Genomic DNA, 18,857 nt, shown 5'->3' on the forward strand with positions numbered 1-18,857 from the left:
CACTTGGTTGAGGCAGTAAAGAATGAACTTGGGGGTACTCGTGCAGGATACCTTAAAGGTTAACCACCAGCTCGGATCGGTGGTAAAGAAAACGAATACTATGTTGGCATTCATTTCAAGAGGTATAGTGTATAAAAGTAAGGAAGTGTTAATGAGGCTCTACGGGGCACTAGTGGGGCCTCATTTGGAATACTGTGCGCAGCTTTGGTCCCCATATCTTAGGAAGGATGTGCTGATGTTGGAGAGGGTTCAGAGGAGATTTACGAGGATGATTCCCGGAATGAAAGGGCTTACATATGATGAGCGTTTGTCAGCTCTTGGACTGTACACACTGGAGTACAGAAGAATGAGAGGGGACCTCATAGAGACATTTAAAATGTTGAAAGGACTGGACAGAGTAGATGTGGCTAGGCTGTTTCCCTTGGTGGGTGAGTCCAGGACCAGAGAGCACAATCTTAGAATTAGAGGGTACAGTTTCAAAACAGGGATGAGGAGAAGTTTCTTTAGCCAGAGGGTGGTTAATTTGTGGAATTCCTTGCCAGGTACAGCAGTGGAGGCCAGATCATTGGGGGCGTTTAAGGAAGAGATAGATAGATATCTAAATAGTCGGGGTATCAAGGGATATGGGGATAAGGCCGGAAATTGGGATTAGAATAGTTTTTTTTTCCGTCCCCCCCCCCCCCCCCCCCATTTCTCATTTTCTTTTTTCCCTTTTCCTTGGAGCAGACTCGATGGGCCGAATGGCCTACTTCTGCTCCCTTGCCTTGTGATCTTGTGAACCACATCCAAGGGTCGACACTACTTCAGGACAGAAATGCAGTGGATTACAGATTGGGCTGAGGAGGGAAGATGTCTAAAAGAAATTGAATTTGCCAATGGCGTCAGATTGGAATCTAAACAATAATATGGATAGTCCTCAAACAATACTTAAACAACCGATGAGTGATGGCACAGAGCTGATACTTATTCACCATTGTAAAAACATAACCCCAGATTACTAACTCTGCTGCTGGATGTTCTGGTAAGGATTTAGAGTTAGGCTAACAAGGTAAGCACATAAAATGCAACTTAGTTATGGAAACATTTGAGAGTATCATTTTCTGGATGTAAAGTAATGAAAGAAACAGGCTGCTACAGGTATCATTAAGTATGGAAGAGAAGAGTAGCGTATGTGGATCAGAAATTTGTATGTGCATGTCTATTGGTTTCTACTTTTTTGGGAATCCTTTGAAATTGTCCTCAAATTGATTGTCTTTCACTGTATCCTAAAGAATCTATTTTCACACATCAGATAATACCAAACTCACTACCCTTCATGTGTAGGAATATTTCCTACCTAAACTCCTGTGAGATTTATCACTAATTTCCAGACAATTCTCAATTGCCTCCAACAGAAATTGAGCAGGAAGAGAACAACTGACTGTTCCCTTAAAAACCTTGAAAAGTCTGAACTTACTTTTAAGCATCTAAATTCCAGGGTATAACATTCTGGTTTCTAACTGCTTCTCATAATTTAATACTAGAATCCAGATATTATTCTGGTAAATCCACTCTTTATTCCCTGTGGGGCCAATTTATCCTTCCTAAAGTGTGATACCCCGAAAAGAACACCATCCTCCAGATATGGCTTAATAGGGCTTTATAAAGCTCATAGTATAACTTCTATCCCTGTGTATTCCAGTTGTCTTGTTACAAAGATTGTTGCAGCTGTATAAAACTTTGGTTAGGCCACATTTGGACTATTATTCAGTTCTGGTCATCCCATTACAGGAATAATGTGGAGGCTTTGGAGAGGGTGCAGAGGAGGTTCACAAGGATGCTACCTGGATTTGAGAGTATTAGCAACAAGGAAAGGTTGGACAGATTTGGATTGTTTTCTCTGCAACGTCAGAGGCTGAGGGGAGAGCTGAAAGAAGTTTATTAACGTTTATAAAGTTTATTTATGAGAGGCATAGATAGGGTAAATAGTCAGAGTGTCTTTCCCAGGGTAGAAATGTCAAATACTAGAGGGCATAGCTTTAATGTGAGAGGCACAAAGTTTAACAGAGATGTGCAGGGCAAGTATTTTTACATAGAGAGTGGTACATGCCTGGAACACACTGCCACTGGTGGTACCAGAGATGATAATGGCATTTAAGAGGCATTTAAGAGGCCTTTTGACAGACATGTGAAAATGAAGAGAGAGGAGACATATGGATCATGTGCAGGCAGATGGGATTAGTTTCATTTGGCATCATGGTCAGCACAGACATGGTGAGCCGAAGGGCCTGTTCCTGTGCTCTACTGTTCGATGTTCTATTATGTACCAGTCCATTAAATTTTAAGCGATTAATGACATAGACCCAACATCTTTTTAGACTTCTGCTGTTTCCTGCTTTGTAGAATTGGACACCAACACAGATCAAAAAGGAGTAAAAAGCAGGAGACCATAAGATATAGGAGCAGAATTAGGCCATTTGGCCCATCAAGTCTGCTCCACCATTCAATCATGACTGATTTTTTTTCAACCCCATTCTCCCCATGACCCTTAACCCCCTTACCAATCAACAACCTCCACCTTAAAGTCACTCAGTGACTTTGCCTCCACAGCTCTCTATGGCAACAATTTTCACAGATTCACCACCCTCTGGCTGAAGAAATTCCTACTCATCTCAGTTTTAAAGGGACATCCTTTATTCTGAGACTGTGCCCTCAGATCCTAAACTCTCCTACTAATGGAAACATCCTCTCTACATCCACTCTATCCAGGCCATTCAGTATCCGGTAGGTTTCAATGAGATCCCACCTCATCCCTCATCCCTTCTGAACTAACAGGAACTAATAGATCCTTTCAGTTCATACTTGTCTCCAGTGTTATGTTTAATTCTGGCCAATGAGGCACAAGAGTCATTAATCTGTAATATGAGGAAAGATTGGAAAGGAGAAAGCTGAGAGATACATTTGTAGAAGTCTATAAGATGGAAAGTAACACAGGTAAAGTAAATTGAGGAAATTAGGTTAAATTAAATTCCAAGAATTCGATAAGGCAACAAAATTTGCAACTCAGAAAAAGCACTTAACAAAAAAAATCACTTTTTATAAAAGTAAGACTTAAACATACAGAATAAACTTCTCGGTAGAGCAGAAAGCAAGTTCCTTATCTTCATTAATAACAACAATTGAATTATGCAATGGGGAATTTTAGGATCTTTCTATGCATGAGTTAAGATAGATCAACTGATCATTCCCATGCATAGTTATCATGCAATCTAATCAGGGTTAGAGGAAGTGCAGAGTCAGAAGACAGGTTTTTACCAATGTATTAGGTTTGTTTACTGTATATGCAGATACTGATTCTATCAGTCCAACATTTCCACAGGTGATGGTCAAAAGTATTGCAGCTTTCAACTTCTTTGCCCTAAACCAATGGGAGAGCCATTTAGTTTCCATTGCCAGAGAGATATTTGCACACTGTTCATATATAAGCTTCACAAAAGGAAATATGTTTTTATGGATTTTAGTTCACATATGTTTTATGATTCCTCAGCCTTTTTCAAAGTGACTGATGTAAAAGCAGAAAATGTAAAAGGCAAATTTTAAAACTGTATTTCATATGTGGTTGAAATTTCATAACATCCCAGTAATTGTTATAGTTCTCAATAGTAGAAAATTGTGTTGCTGATAAATTCTCTAATACAAAAAGAGCAGTAAGAAAATGTAGAAATATTGTTTGGATAATGCATGCACAGATAGTCCTGAATTATTTATGTGAATCACAATAACATATGCCTGGATTAAAATTTGAAAAGGATGAAGGAAAGTGTGTAAAAGGACAAATCCAGAGAAGGAAACCTCCTGATGATCACCATTTTTGAAACATAAGTCATGTCAGTCTGTGTACAAAAATTGCTGCTTTAAAGCTGTGACCCCTGTATGGATTATACTAGGTGATTAACTGCTCTCTGTGTTACGACAGTGTCTTAGGGTGAAAAGTTCCAGAGGCAATCTTTTTGAAAGAAGACCCCAGTGAGAATACTGCCTGGAACTAAATTTTTTTCATTAATTAAGATCCCCATTGTTAGATTAAATTATCAACTATTTCCAGTATCTTAGAGAAGGAAATGAGGGAAACATTATCCAAACAAATGCATTATCCAAACAATATTTCTACATTTTCTTACTGCTCTTTTTGTATTAGAGAATTTATCAGCACCACAATTTTCTACTATTGAGAAGTATAACAATTACTGGGATGCTATGAAATTTCAACGACATATGAAATACATTTTAAAATTTGCCTTTTACATTTTCTGCTGTTACTTCAGTCACTTTGAAATGAGAGGGTTGAGAGCTTCAAGTTCCTGGGTGTGAACATCACTAACAGCCTGTCCTGGTCAAATCATGTAGATGCCACGGCTAAGAAAGCTCACCAGCGCCTCTACTTCCTCAGGAGGCTAAAGAAATTTGGTTTGTCCCCTTTGACTCTCACCTACTTTTACCAATGCACCATAGAAAGCATCCTATCTGGATGTATCACGGTTTGGTACGGCAACTGCTCTGCCCAAGACCGCAAGAAGCTGCAGAGAGTTGTGGACACAGCACAGTGCATCACGGACACCAGCCTCCCCTCCTTGGACTCTGTCTTTACCTCTCGTTGTTTTGGTGTAGCAGCCAGCATAATCAAAGACCCGACCCACCCGGGACATTCTCTCTTCTCTCCTCTTCCATCGGGTAGAAGATTCAGGAGCCTGAGGGCACATACCACCAGACTTAAGGACGGCTTCTACCCCACTGTGATAAGACTATTGAACGGTTCCTTTATACAATGAGATGGACTATGACCTCACAATCTATCTTGTTGTGACCTTGCACCTTATTGCACTGCACTTTCTCTGTAGCTGTGACACTTTACTCTGTACTGTTATTGTTTTTACCTGTACTACTTCAATGCACTCTGTACTAACTCAATGTAACTGCACTGTGTAATGAATTGACCTGTACGATCGGTTTGTAAGACAAGCTTTTCACTGTACCTCGGTACAAGTGACAATAATAAACCAATACCAAATACTGAGATATGGTATAAGAAGCACTGGTTAATGACATTATGAAATTTAGAAGCCATGTCTGAATTAGAATACTGAATGCCAGGCATAATCCTTCCCAATAGTGATAACATGTAGACGGATTTGGCCGCAATGGAACAAACAAATCCATTCCAGCTGATGGATTTCCAAGTCTAATGAATGGAGAGAGTGAAAGAAAGAATTTTCACTGGATATTGAGATGGCTATGGCAGACAAAAGATGTTATGATTTCTCCTTAGTAACGAGGGGAAAGAAATATACCAAACCACAAATCTTCAAAAAGCACCCTGGAGTATGTAACAGACGCATTACACGCCCTTTGCAATCCACCTAGAAATGAAACAGTTGACCACCAGCCTGTTTTTTTACACAAATGCAACCAGGAGCAGTAAGAGTCCTATTTTTAGCTTCCTAACGGAGCAAAGATTTTTATAGACTTGAATGACTTGCTCATCAGGTTTGGAATTTGTGGAATCTGGGAGTCTGGTCTGAGGGAAGGCTATTACAAAAGATGGAGTTAAATCCTGTAAAGTGGATGCAGACTTGCTAAACAGTGGAGCTATTCAAACCCAGACTAGAAATGTTAGATGGCCAACAGAAGGGAGTATATGTGGTGGAGTGTAAGACATACAGGGGGAGAAAAAGGACTGTTGCTAAGGTTATTTAGTTGTTGAAAGTACTGTGAACAGCAACATTTGCATCTCCAAAAGGTATGCCCTGTTTATGGAGAAAAATGTGCACAATCTGGATTGGAAAATCTTTTCTACAAACGGTGCATTATGAGGAAGGTTTTGAAAATCTATGGAGTGGATGAGGTAAGCCATACGGAACAGAAACAGGGTTAGATTCAGAGTGCCAATTGACCCAGGCAGTTCTGTCCAGAGACTTTGAGTAGACAAACCAAAATCTGCTCTCAGAAGTACCAAGGGAGAAGTTTAAAGTGGCCAAACTAAGAAACCTATATAAGATAAACATCCAAAAGGGGGGCTTGAGATAGCAGAAATGGCACAAATAGGATATGTTAGAAAGCTCAGGAAATCTTATGGCTTTTGGTGCTTACTTGGAGCATTAGACAGAGACAGAAATCAACAGGTTGATGAGCATGGTGGGACTAATGTTCTGAGATGCGTCTATTTCAATGCGAGGAGCATTGTAGGTAAGGCAAATGAACAGAGCGCATGGAATTATGATGTTGTAGCCGTTAGTGAGACTTGATTGCAGGAGGGGTAGGACTGGCAGCTCAATGTTCAGGGGTTCCGATGTTTTAGACGTGATAGAGAGGGAGGTATTAAAGGAGGATGGGGTGGCATTACTCTTCAGGGAAAATGTCACAGCAGGGCTCAGAGAGGACATACTGGAGGGCTCACCTACTGAGGAATTATGGGTGGAATTGAGGAATAAGAAAGGGATGACCATGTTAATGGGACTATATTATAGACTTCCCAATAGTCAGTGGGATTTGTAGAGAGATAGCAGAAGTTGCAAGAAAAATAAGGTTGTGATAGTAGGTGATTTTAACTTTCCACATATTGACTGGGACTCCCATACTGTAAAGGGATTGGATGGGATAGAGTTTGTCAAATGTGTTCAGGAAAAGTTCCTCATTCAATATGTAGAGGCCCCAACAAGAGAGAGCACGATACTGGATATTCTCTTAGGGAACAAGACAGGTCAGGTGACAGAAGTGTGTGTAGGGGAACACATTGGATCTCATGATTATAATTCCATTAGTTTCAAGATAATTATGGAGAAGGATAGGACCAGTCCTCGGGTTGAGATTCTAAATTGGAGTAATTTTGGTGGCATCAGAAGGGATATGGCAGGTGTGGATTGGGATAGGTTGTTTTCTGGCAAAGAGATGCTTGGTAAGTGGAAGGGTTTCAAAAGTGAAATACTGAGAGTACAGAATCTGTATGTTCCTGTTAGAATAAAAGGCAAGGCTAACAGATTTAGGGAACCCTGGTTATCGAGAGATATTGAGAAGCCCTAGTAAAGAAAAAGGAGGTGCATATCAGGTATGAGCAATTAGGATCAAATGAGGCGCTTGAAGAGTATAAGAATTGCAAGAGAACACTTAAGAGAGAAATCAGGAGGGCAAAAAGAGGACATGAGTTTGCTCTGGTAGACAGGATGAAAGAGAATCCCAAGGGTTTCTGTAGCTATGTTAAGAGCAAAAGGGTAGCAAGGGACAAAATTGGTCCTCTTGAAGATCAACGTGGTCATCTACGCATGGAGCCAAAAGAGATGGGGAAGATCTTAAATGATTTTTTTGCATCTGTATTTATGCTGGAGACAGACAAAGACACTATAGGACTGAGGCAAAATAGTAGTGAGGTCATGGACCGTATCTGGATTATGGAAGAGGAGGTGCTGGCTGTCTTGAGGTGAATGAAGGTGGATAAATCCCCAGGGCCAGACAAGGTGTCCCCTTGGACCTATTGGGAGGCTAGTGCAGAAATTGCAGGGGCCCTGACAGAGATATTTAAAATGTCCTTAGCCATGGGTGAGGTGCCGGAGGACAGGAGGATAGCTAATGTTGTTCTATTGTTCAAGAAAGGCTCTAAGAGTAAGCCGGGAAATTATAGGCTGGTGAGCCTGACATCAGTCATGGGTAAATTATTGGAAGGTATTCTAAGGGACAGGATATATAAGTATTTGGATAGGCAAGGTTTGATTAGGGATAATCAACATGGCTTTGTGGGTGATAGGTCATGTCTAATCAACCATATAGAGTTCTTCAAGGAGGTTACCAAGAAGGTCGATGAAGGAATGATGGTGGAAGTTGTCTACATGGACTTTAGCAAGGCCTTTGACACACTGCTGCATGGGAGGCTGGTCCAGAAGGTTAAATTGCTTAGCATTCAGCATGAAGTAGCCAATTGGATTCAACATTGGCTTAGTGGGAGAAGCCAGAGAGTGATAATAGATGGTTGTCTCTCTTACTGGAGGCCTGTGACTAGTAGTGGGCCGTAGGGATTGGTGCTGGGTCCATTGTTGTTTATCATTTATATTAACGATTCAGATGATGATGTGGTAAACTGGATCAGCAAATTTGCAGATGACACCAAGATTTGGGGCATAGTGGACAGTGAGGAAGGGTATCAAAGTTTGCAGCATGATCTTGACCAGCCAGGAAAATGGGCTGAAAAATGGCAGATGGAATTTAATGCAGACAAGTGTGAGGTGTTGCACTTTGGGAGGACAAACCGGGGTAAGACTTATACTGTGAATGGTAGGGCTCTAAGTTGTGCAGTAGAACAAAGGGACCTGGGAATACAGATCCATAGTTCCTTGAAAGTGGTGTAACAGGTAGATAAGGTCGTAAGGAGAGCCTTTGGCACTTTGGCCTTCATAAATTAGGGCATTGAGTTGGGATGTTACGTATGTTGAAGTTGTACAAGATGTTGGTGAGGTCAAATTTGGAGTATTGTGTGCCGTTCTGGTCACCTACCTACAGGAAAGTACAGAGAAGAGAACAGAGAAAATTTACAAGGACGTTGCCGGGACTTGAAGGAGTATAGGGAAAGTTTGAATAGGTTGGGACTTTATTACCTGGAGCGCAGGAGAATGAGGGGAGATCTTAAAGAGGCATACAAATTTATGAGGGGTATAGATAGGGTGAATGCATGCAGGCTTTTTCCCCTAAGGTTGGGTGAGACTAGAACTAGAAGGCATAGGTTTAGGGTGAAAGGTGAAATATATAAGGGGAACCTGAGGAGAATAAAATAAGGAGATAGCAAATGAATTAAACAGGTGTACTGCATAACAGAGAATGCAGTATCTTCTCAGATTTAGCCTCAAATTGTAAATTGAAAATGAAGGAGGAATTTGGGGAAAATTACAATCACCAGGGAAATGGTACAGAGAAATTGTTGGTGCTGTAGGTTGACAAGCCCCTGGGTCTTGATGGACTTCATCCTAGGATCATAAAAGAAATAGGTAGTGAGATGGTTGCAAATTGGTGTTATGTTTCAAAATTCCCTAGATTGCAATTGTCATACCTTTATTCAAAAAAGGGAGACAGAAAGCAGGGGGCTGCAAGCAGTTAGCTTAACACCTACCATAGGGAAAAATGTCAGAAGAAATTATTAAAGATATTATAGCAGGGCACATAGAAAAAATTCAAGGTAATCAGGCAAGGTCAAAACAATTTTCTGAAAGGGAAATCATGTCTGACTGATTTATTGTGTTCTTTGAACGGTGGATGGAGGGGAACTGGCATCAGATAGGGTGCAGTATCAAAGATTATTGTGGAACATAAAAGCTTGGTGCTGGAGGAAACATTGGTGTGGATAGAAGATTGGCTGGCTAACGGGAAACAGAACAGGCAGAAATGTATCACTTTCTGGTTGGCAAGATATTACGAGTGGTTTTCCACAGGAATCAGTGATGGGGCTTCATATTTTTACAATTTATATAAATGACTTGAATGAAAGCACCAGAGGTAATACTTGCTACATTTGCTGATGACACAAAGTGGGAAAGTATGTCATGAAAAGGACATATGGAGGCTACAAAGGGATTTAGATCTACCAAATGGAATATAATGTTGGAAAATGTGACATTGTCCACTTTGTCTATAAAAATAAAAATGCATATTATCTACATGGTGAGAGATTGCTGAGCTCTAAGTGCAGAAGAATCTGGGTGTCCTAGTGTAGGATTCACAAAAGACCACTATGCAAGCACTGCAAATAATTATCAAAGCAAACAGGATGTTTTGTTTATTGCAAGGAGAACTGAATACTAAAGTAGAGTGGTTATGTTTCACTTACAGTGCTACAGTGAAACTACATCTGGAGTACTGGTCTCCATATTAAACCTGTAAATATGTTGGAAGCAACTCAGAGAAGGTTTACTGGACTAATACCTGGAATGGGCGTTTTGTCTTTGAGGGAGGGTTAGACAGTCCACCCTTTTCTCTGCTGGTGCTTAGAAGAACTTGGTTAAATCTTGTGAAAGAACCTAGAACCAGAATCATTGTTTAAAAACAAGGGGTGTCTCATTTAACACATAGTTAGCCAGGGTTTGTTTTTCTCAAAAGGTCATATGTCTATGGAACTTTTTTCCTCAAATGGTGATATAAGGCAGGGTCAAATAAATTCCTGATAAGCAAAAGGGTGAAAGGTTACTGGGAGTATGCAGGAATGTAGAACTGAGGTTACAATCAGTTCAGCCAAGATGTTAATGAATGGCAAATCAGGTTCAGGGGGTTGAGTGACATAACTTCTGCTTCTAACACTTAAGTTTTTATGATTATATCATTGATCTAAATAGCCCATGGTGCCACTGACTGACTTGAGACATTTCTGGACCTTGCACTACATTATTGTTTTGGTACATCTGAATACATACATCCTCATAGACAAATGTATTCAGATGGAGCTCCTTCACACACCAGAGCTTTAGTTTGGAAAAGTCAATGGATTCGTGAGCATGAGGGAAATGGCACTGAAAATCATGAAGGAGTTTGGGTCAGCTAAAGATGCAGAGGTGGGTTTACTGGGCAGAGCTGCAGGGGCAGTCTGCTATTGTAGTTGTAATGAAATTGGATAGTGACATGGCTGAAATTGAGAATAGCAGCCCACAGTTTCCTTGGTGACAGATAGCGACAAGACAAAAGGTGCAGTGAATTCACACCTGCTGTTATAATAAACATCTTGGTATTGAGTATGGATACTTCTGGGGGTCTACTTAGTAATGGGGAGAGATACTCACAGTCACAAGTTTGTACAGGTACTGAATGAAAGGTGATGTCTTGTGGGCATATTTTGGAAGAGTGTGGTGAACACCAGGGGAAAGGAAATGAATCATGAATCAAGGTCATGCTACTGATAGAAAAGTCATACTGCCAATAATTGTAGCAGAACACACCCAAAAACCAACAGTGTTAGGCAGGGTCTGCAGTACAGCACCTGAGGCTATAACTTGGAAGTGTGGTGAAGTGTGAGGCAGAGAACAATAGACCTCAAAAGGATTAAAACAGACTGGTGGAATGGGTGGCAAATGGTAATTGAAATTTAACACAGAAAAATGCAGTGTCTCATTTCAGTAGCAAGAATGAGGGAATATAAACTAGGTACAGTTTTAAAACAGGGAGAACAGAACATCTTGGAGAAATGTGCCAAATCAAGAGCTTCTGGAAAACAAGGTTTATAGAGAGCAACAAAAGCAAAAAAGGTCAGCTTATGTCAGATACCAAGAGCTTAATTCTGCAGGAATCTTAGAAAAGTATAGAAAGTATAAAAATAAAAGTAATAGGGAAAATGGGACAGCAAAAAGAGGGCATGGAAAAATACTGCACATAACATCAAAGAAAATCCAAAGATGTCTTACAGGTACCTCAGGAGCAAGTAGATAATTAAAGAAAGAATAGAGCCTGTTGGACGATCAAAAAGGCAACCTTTGTGCAGAGGCAGGTAGTGAATTCTTATTCTTAGTGAATAATTTATGTCTGTCTTCACAGGAGACTCACGTTGCTGACATCATAATTAGGGGGAAAAGAGTGTGAAATGTTAGAATGGAGAAATACAAAAGGAAGCATTAAGGGGTTTAGCATTTTTAAAAAGTGGATAACTTGTCAGGAATATAAATTGCAGAATGGTTGCGGTATAGAAGGAGGCCATTCAGCTTGTGTAACCACAGATATCTTTCACAAACCCACTGACTCCCACAGTTATCTTGACTACATCTCTTCCCACCCAGTCACTTGCAAGGCTGCCAGTGATGACCTTCCACCCTACTGTCTACCTGCACTGCACTTCCTTTGTAGCTGTGACAATTTATTCTGCATTCTGCATTGTTTTACATTGTACTACCTCAATACACTGTGTAATGAATTGATCTATACAAACGGTATGCAAGACAAGTTTTTCATTGTACCTCGGCACAAGTGATAATAATAAACCAATTCCATTTCCATTTTGCTCTGTACATCCAAATGTCCAAGTCTAAAGTATAAAGGAAAGCACAGGTCCTAATGCTGATCCCTGGGGAGCTCAACCGTACACTTTGAAAAGTGTTTCCTGTTACCTCGACATTTTAAAAATTCCTTTGCCTCTTCTACCTATCACCCCTCAGCTTATTACATCTTCCACCCCCCCCACCCACCTCCCTTCCCCATCTCATCTGGACTCGCCTATCACCTGAACTCATCTCTCACTGTCTGCGTGTGCTCCTTCCCCTCCCCCCACCTTTGTATTCTGGCTTCTGCCCTCTTCCTTTCCAGTCCTGATGAAGGGGCTCGGCCTGAAACGTTGACTGTTTATTTCCCTCCATAGATGCTGCCTGATCTGCTGAGTTCCTCCAGCACTTTTTGTGTATTGCTCCAGATACATTAAGCATCTGCAGAATTTCTTGTGTCTCACAGCTACAGTCGTTTTTATTCCTTAGGCTTCAATCTTGATGTCAATCCTATTATGTGGCACTTCATCAAATAGATTTTAGAAATCCATATCCATCGCATCAAACCTTATTTCCCTCATCAACCATCTGTTACTTCATTGAAAAGCTATTTCAAAATTGTTAGACATGATTTGCCTTTGAATAAATCAATACTAGTCTCTCCCCATTGATTTAAGCGAGGTTTATCTCTACACCTTTTTGGTGAACCAGGATGACACATTTACTGAAACTAAAAGGAGAATGTTGAAAATGTGCATCAGATCAAGCAGTGTCTGTGGAGAGAGAATAGTTATTTTATTATTAGAGATCTCTGTAACAGCCCTGACCTGCAGCTTTTACACAGCCGTTTGGTTTGTTTTCTCCAACTGCCCACATAAATCTATTGTAAACAGCATATTACCATGACAACCATCGTCTTACCTTATCAGAGAAATTCCATTTTTAGCCAACCCTCCCCCATCCTCTGCAAATCAAAACTAACTTGTTTTATCACTTCTCATTGTGATGAAGAGTCTTCGACTTGAAGTGTTAACTCTGCTTTTCCTTCCACAGTTGCTGCCTGACATGGTGTTTCCAGCATTTTCTGTTCTTATTTTAGACTTCTAGCAACTGATTTTTTGATTTTTAATTTATTCCTTGAGATTGACCTGTCAAACAAAATATGCCATCGGTTACCTCATCACAGTTTGTAGAAGCTTGTTGTACACAAAATGGCTACTTTGTTTGTCTGCACTGCAAATTGACTACACATCAATATCTGTGAAATCCTCTAGAACATGTAATTATCGATGACATATCTGGATGGCTAATGCAGTTAAACACCTCAGCAAAATCTTAACCTTAATTTCTTACAGATTTTTCATGATAAATCTCTTATAATGGTTGATTTGTATTTTTCATTCCCCCTGTACATGGAGACTGCTCTACTCTAATGGTCTTAATACATTACTCTCCTGGTCTTCGCTGTACCCCTTGATAATTTTTACATCATTGTCCACCACCTGATCCTGTGACATGACTTTCAGATAGTTTATTTTCCTGCAAAATAATATTAGTACAAAGAGTATGCCATATGGCTCACAGCCATGGCTGAATATGTCTCCCCATTATCTACTTTCTCACCAGGTCCAATATACATGTATATTTAGTGTGCAAAGCTCTATTGATCTCTGCATTGTATATACTCAATGAATGATCACAGCTTTATGTTGAGACTTTTGAAGATTTACAAGTCTCTGCATGAAGAAATTATTCCTCGTCTCTGTCATAAATGGCCGATCCATTATCCTGATACCATGTCTCCATATTCTAGACTTTCCAGCCAGAAAAACTAGTCTCTCAGGATCTATTCAGCTAACCTTTTTTGAACCATGTGTATTTCAATGAGATTATCTAACATTCTTCTAACCTTCTGTGAACGTAAACCAATTAATCTCAATTTCCTTATAGAGTGGCCTCATCATTTACCAAAGTAGTAAGATTCAACTCATTCAGTTAAAGACTGGACAGCTGTGAACTAAAACCTAATCAAAAATACATTAATTTTTGGACAGTGATTTTTGATATTAGGGTGATAGCATTATTGATCAGGTGGGTCATGTTCCACACATGCAGATTTTCCTTTAAGACAAAAAACAAACTAGCAATGGTGAGATATTTTATTTTTAGCCAACCTCTGGTACTCATTTGTGTTTGGCAAAAATTGCAACTATTTTTGTTCTTCTTGTTAGCTACTTGTATTTATTTTAAATATCTCATTATTCATTCTGTAAAAATCTTCGCTTACCTCCATTGATACTGCATTTAGCAGGGTCAAAAACATATTATCATTTTTGCGTTTATCTAGAGCTCTTATCCCACTTGCAAACATGGGAATCCAACAGGTCAACATTGGCTCACATTGACTGTGCTTTATGGAGACTATTCATTTGTGTTTAAAGTCTATATACCTCTACCCATTCCCTAAACCAAAGTGAATCAGCTTGAGCCAAAATGAATCAATGATCATATTGGTATAGAGAAATTTGAAAGGGAAAAACACAAGTGCCCTTTTGAGAATTGGTGTAAAACAACTTAGATTTTTTTTCAACTTCACAAATGCTTCAGAAGAATTTGAATTTTTGAATTATGTGAAACAAATTTGCAGTTGATGGAGTGACATAATGGAGTGAACCATTATGATTCAGCAGAGATTTGGGAATGCTGTATAAGCTTTATAAAACTATCATATTGAATACATAAGGACATCAGGAGAAGTAGTTGTGGCCCATCAAGCCTGCTCTACCATTCAGTAAGATCATGATTGATCTTCTACCTCGTTCAACTTCCACCCAATTTCTTGATTTTAGTATGGTGTCCAACAGCTTTGAATACACTGAGCATCTAAACACACTCTCTGCCTTCATTCTTATCTCATCTTTGTCTGAAATTGCTGACTTCTTATCTTGAGTTTGCGCTTACTGGTTTCACAGCCTCAAACCTCTCAGAATCGTGTATAGTTCAGCTTATTCTTCACTAGTGATCTCTCCTTAGAGAATTCCTTCCTCTCAAGAATCAATCTACTTAATCTGTACTGTACTGTCTTCAAAACCCAAGGAAGTATTGTACTGTCTCCAAGTATATACTTCCTAGGGTATGGAAACAAAAGCTGCCCGCATTAGTCCACAATGCGGTATCAGCAAAACCATCCACAATCTCAGCAAAACTTCCTTACTTTTGTACTCCAAAACCTTGTCAATAATAGCCAAGTTGCTATTTGCTTTCCTAATTTGTTTTCTACCTGAATGTTTAATTTCTACATCTTCTGAATCAACATTACCAAATGCTTCTACATACCAATTCTCATTATTAAAAAATCACCATTTGCCTTTTTCCTGCCAACATGCATAACTTAACATTTTCCCTCATCTGCTACCTTGTGTCCTTTTTCAGAATCTTTGTGCCTTCCTCAGAACTCACTTTCCCAATGCACTTTGCATTAGCAAATCCAGGTGCATCACAGTCTGTCTTTTCAACTAACCCGATTATAAGTAAAACTGAAAAACTGATAGCCTGATGGTTAATGCAAGACATTCTCTCTTCTTTCCTCTTCCATCGGGTAGAAGATACAGGAGCTTGAGGGCACGTACCGCCAGACTTAAGGACAGCTTCTACCCCACTGTGATAAGACTATTGAACGGTTCCTTTATACAATGAGATGGACTATGACCTCATGATCTACCTTGTTGTGACCTTGCATCTTATTGCACTGCACTTTCTCTGTAGTTGTGACACTTTACTCTGTACTGTTACTGTTTTTACCTGTACTACATCAATGCACTTTGTACTAACTCAATGTAACAGCACTGTGTAATGAATTGACCTGTACGATCGGTTTGTAAGACAAGCTTTTCACTGTACCTTGGTACAAGTGACAATAATAAACCAATACCAATACCAACTGCAGATGCTGGAAATCTGAAACAAAAACTAAGTGCTGGAAATACTCAGCAGGTCAGACAGCATCTATGGAAAGAAACAGATTTAACATTTCAGATCATCATCAGAACTGGGAAAGGGAGAAAACAAATTAGTTTTAAGCAGAAAAGGCAGGTGGAGGGACGGATAGGACAAAAGGAATTTCTGTGGTAGAGTGAGGTAAGATCAAATCAGTCAATGGGGCAGTTAGATAGTGATTATGCTTCTTCGTGTTATTTTGCTAATGACAATGCTACACCAAATAGAAAGAGAAAGAATTGAACCAATATCACAGATAGATGATTTACAGCAGAAAAGGGTTCTGATACAGACAGAAAAAGCAAATATTGAAGATGGAGAACTCAACATCAAGACCAGAAGGATGCAACATACCTAGACAGATGAGGTGTTATTCTTAAAGCTTATGTTAGGCCTCATTGTAATAGTGCAGGAGGCGACAGAGAGGTAAGAGCAGGAGTGGGATTGAGAATTAAAGTGGCAGGATCCAGGAAGCTCAGGGTTGCTCCTATGTACTGAACACAGGTGCTCTGTGAAATGATCATGCAGGCTATGTTTGTTTTCTCCAAGGTAGAGAAGACCACATTGTGAACACTGAAAGCAAGATACTAGATTGAAAGAAATGCAAGTGAATTGCTGCTTCACCTGCAAAGATTGTTCCAAGTTCCTGGATGGTGAGAAGGAAAAGGTGAAAAGGACATGTGTTGCATCTCCTGCAGTTGCATGGGAAAATGGCACAAGATGAGGAGTGGTTGGTGTGGACAAGTGAGCTGATCAGGGAATTGTGCAGGGAACAGTCCCTTCAAAATGTCAAAAAGGGAGAGGAACGAGTGTGTGTTGATGAAACTTTGTTGGGTCTGGTGGAAATTGCAAAGAATGATCCAATGAATGCAGAGTTTTCTGCTCGTAGACCAGCAGCCTAACAATTTAGAGACAGAGGAGTGATGAAAGGAGGTGGTGAGTTAAAGACTGGCGTTACTGGTGTAAATGTTTTGGACAATGTCACTGAAGGGAAATAAGTGAAGGATAACTATGAGAAAGACTAACATACAAACATACATCATTTGGGGCAGCTTAAAAGAGCAGTCATTGTGGGTTTCTGTCTGGTTACAGAACTAGGTGAGTGCAATGGAACCCAGCTAGATCGGAGGTGAGGATTTGGAGGATACTGTGGTCAACTGTCTCAAAGATTAAAAGACAGGTCAAGAAGGATGTAGGAGGGATTGTATCCATTTAAAGAACAAAAGGAATAATTCATATGGCCCGTTTAGCCTGGTTTGTAAGGCCATAGCTGATGTGATTTTATTATGACCACCTTCCTGATGGATCCCCAAAACCCAAGATTTCATTAAACGCCAAAAATCAATGCCTGAACCTTGAATATAAGCCATGGAAGTTTCATCTTCCTGGGGTAGAAAATTCCAAAGATTCACAGTCCAGAGAAGAAATTCCTCCTCATTTGCCTAAAATTTACAAACTCTTATTCTGAAATTGTGCCACCTTCAGGGGGAACATTTTCTAATCTAAACTCTCAATCCCCTCCTCAGAATCTTAAATTGCAATAAGATCACCTCTCACCATTCTAAATTCAATTTTTTTGGCAGGATAAGCAAACCAATGTCAGTTCCCTCTCCCAGGCCAACATCCCCAGCATGGAGCTCCTAATTGTCCTCAGCAGATCATGTTGTTCCTGACACTGAAACCCCAAACAGCCACACTATTTCAAGCAAAGTCAGAGGAAGAAATTTCCACATCAGAAGGTTCAAAATCATTCGCAAAACCTTTGGGGGGAAAATGCAACCTCCCCTCCTTAGATTCTCTGGTCCATAACTATTCAGAGTGGAGGAGGAACATGCCAGGTGGCACTGAGAATGTAAAGTTCATGCTTTTGACAAATAATGGTAGGGAGGGATAGGAATCAATGGAAGGGCAGCCAATTTGACTTTTGTTTGGAAGGGCAAAAATTAAGGGAATCCAAAAAACTGCAGATATATGGGTAGCACTTTGTAAAAATTATAACCAAGTAATAGTTTTTCTGCCACTTATATCCTTTTTGCTAGTGACAATAGCTTTAATTAGCTGCACTGACGTGGATCCTTGTAAAATAAATTGCATTGCATTTAAATGGCTATGGATGTATTGATTAATTATATCCCTGGATACTATGGGAACTGAGGGAAGAGATTTCTGAGTCCTTGGCAATGATCCTTGTGTCCTCACTGGCCTCAGGAGAAGTACCAGATGATTGGAGAGTGGCAAGTGTTATTCCTCTGTTCGAGAAAGGGAGTAGGGATAATCCTGGGAATTATAGACCAGTGAGTCTTACTTCAGTGGTGGGCAAATTATTGTAAAAGATTCTTAGGGACAGGATTTATTAGCATTTGGAGAAGCATAATCTGATTAGGGACAGTCAGCATGGCTTTGTGAGGGGCAGGTCATGCCTCACGAGCCTGATTGAATTCTTTGAGGATGTGACAAAACAGATTGATGAGGGTAGAGCAGTGGATATAGTGCTCCACTTACTATGGACTGCAAATACGATGCAATTGCCATTTCTGATCATGCACCATTGAGATTATCAATTAAATTACCAGATCTATCCTTTGATGTCAGACAATGGCGATTTAACCCTTCGTTATTACAAGACTTAGATTTCGTCCAATTTATTAAAGAACAGATTTCATTTTTCTTTTTAACTAATTTTACTGAAGAAATCTCCAGTGGGATAATATGGGATATGTTTAAAGCATACATCTGTGGTCAAATTATTTCATATTCCGCTGGATTGAAAAAACAAACTAATAACGAAATATGTATATTGGCTGACAAGATTAAAGAAATCGATAAAACATATTCTGTTACTCCTAGTCTGGAGCTTTTTAAAAAGAGAACAGAACTCCAACTACAACATAG

Source organism: Pristis pectinata, chromosome 19 (assembly GCF_009764475.1).
Source record: "Pristis pectinata isolate sPriPec2 chromosome 19, sPriPec2.1.pri, whole genome shotgun sequence".
NCBI lineage: Eukaryota > Metazoa > Chordata > Chondrichthyes > Rhinopristiformes > Pristidae > Pristis > Pristis pectinata.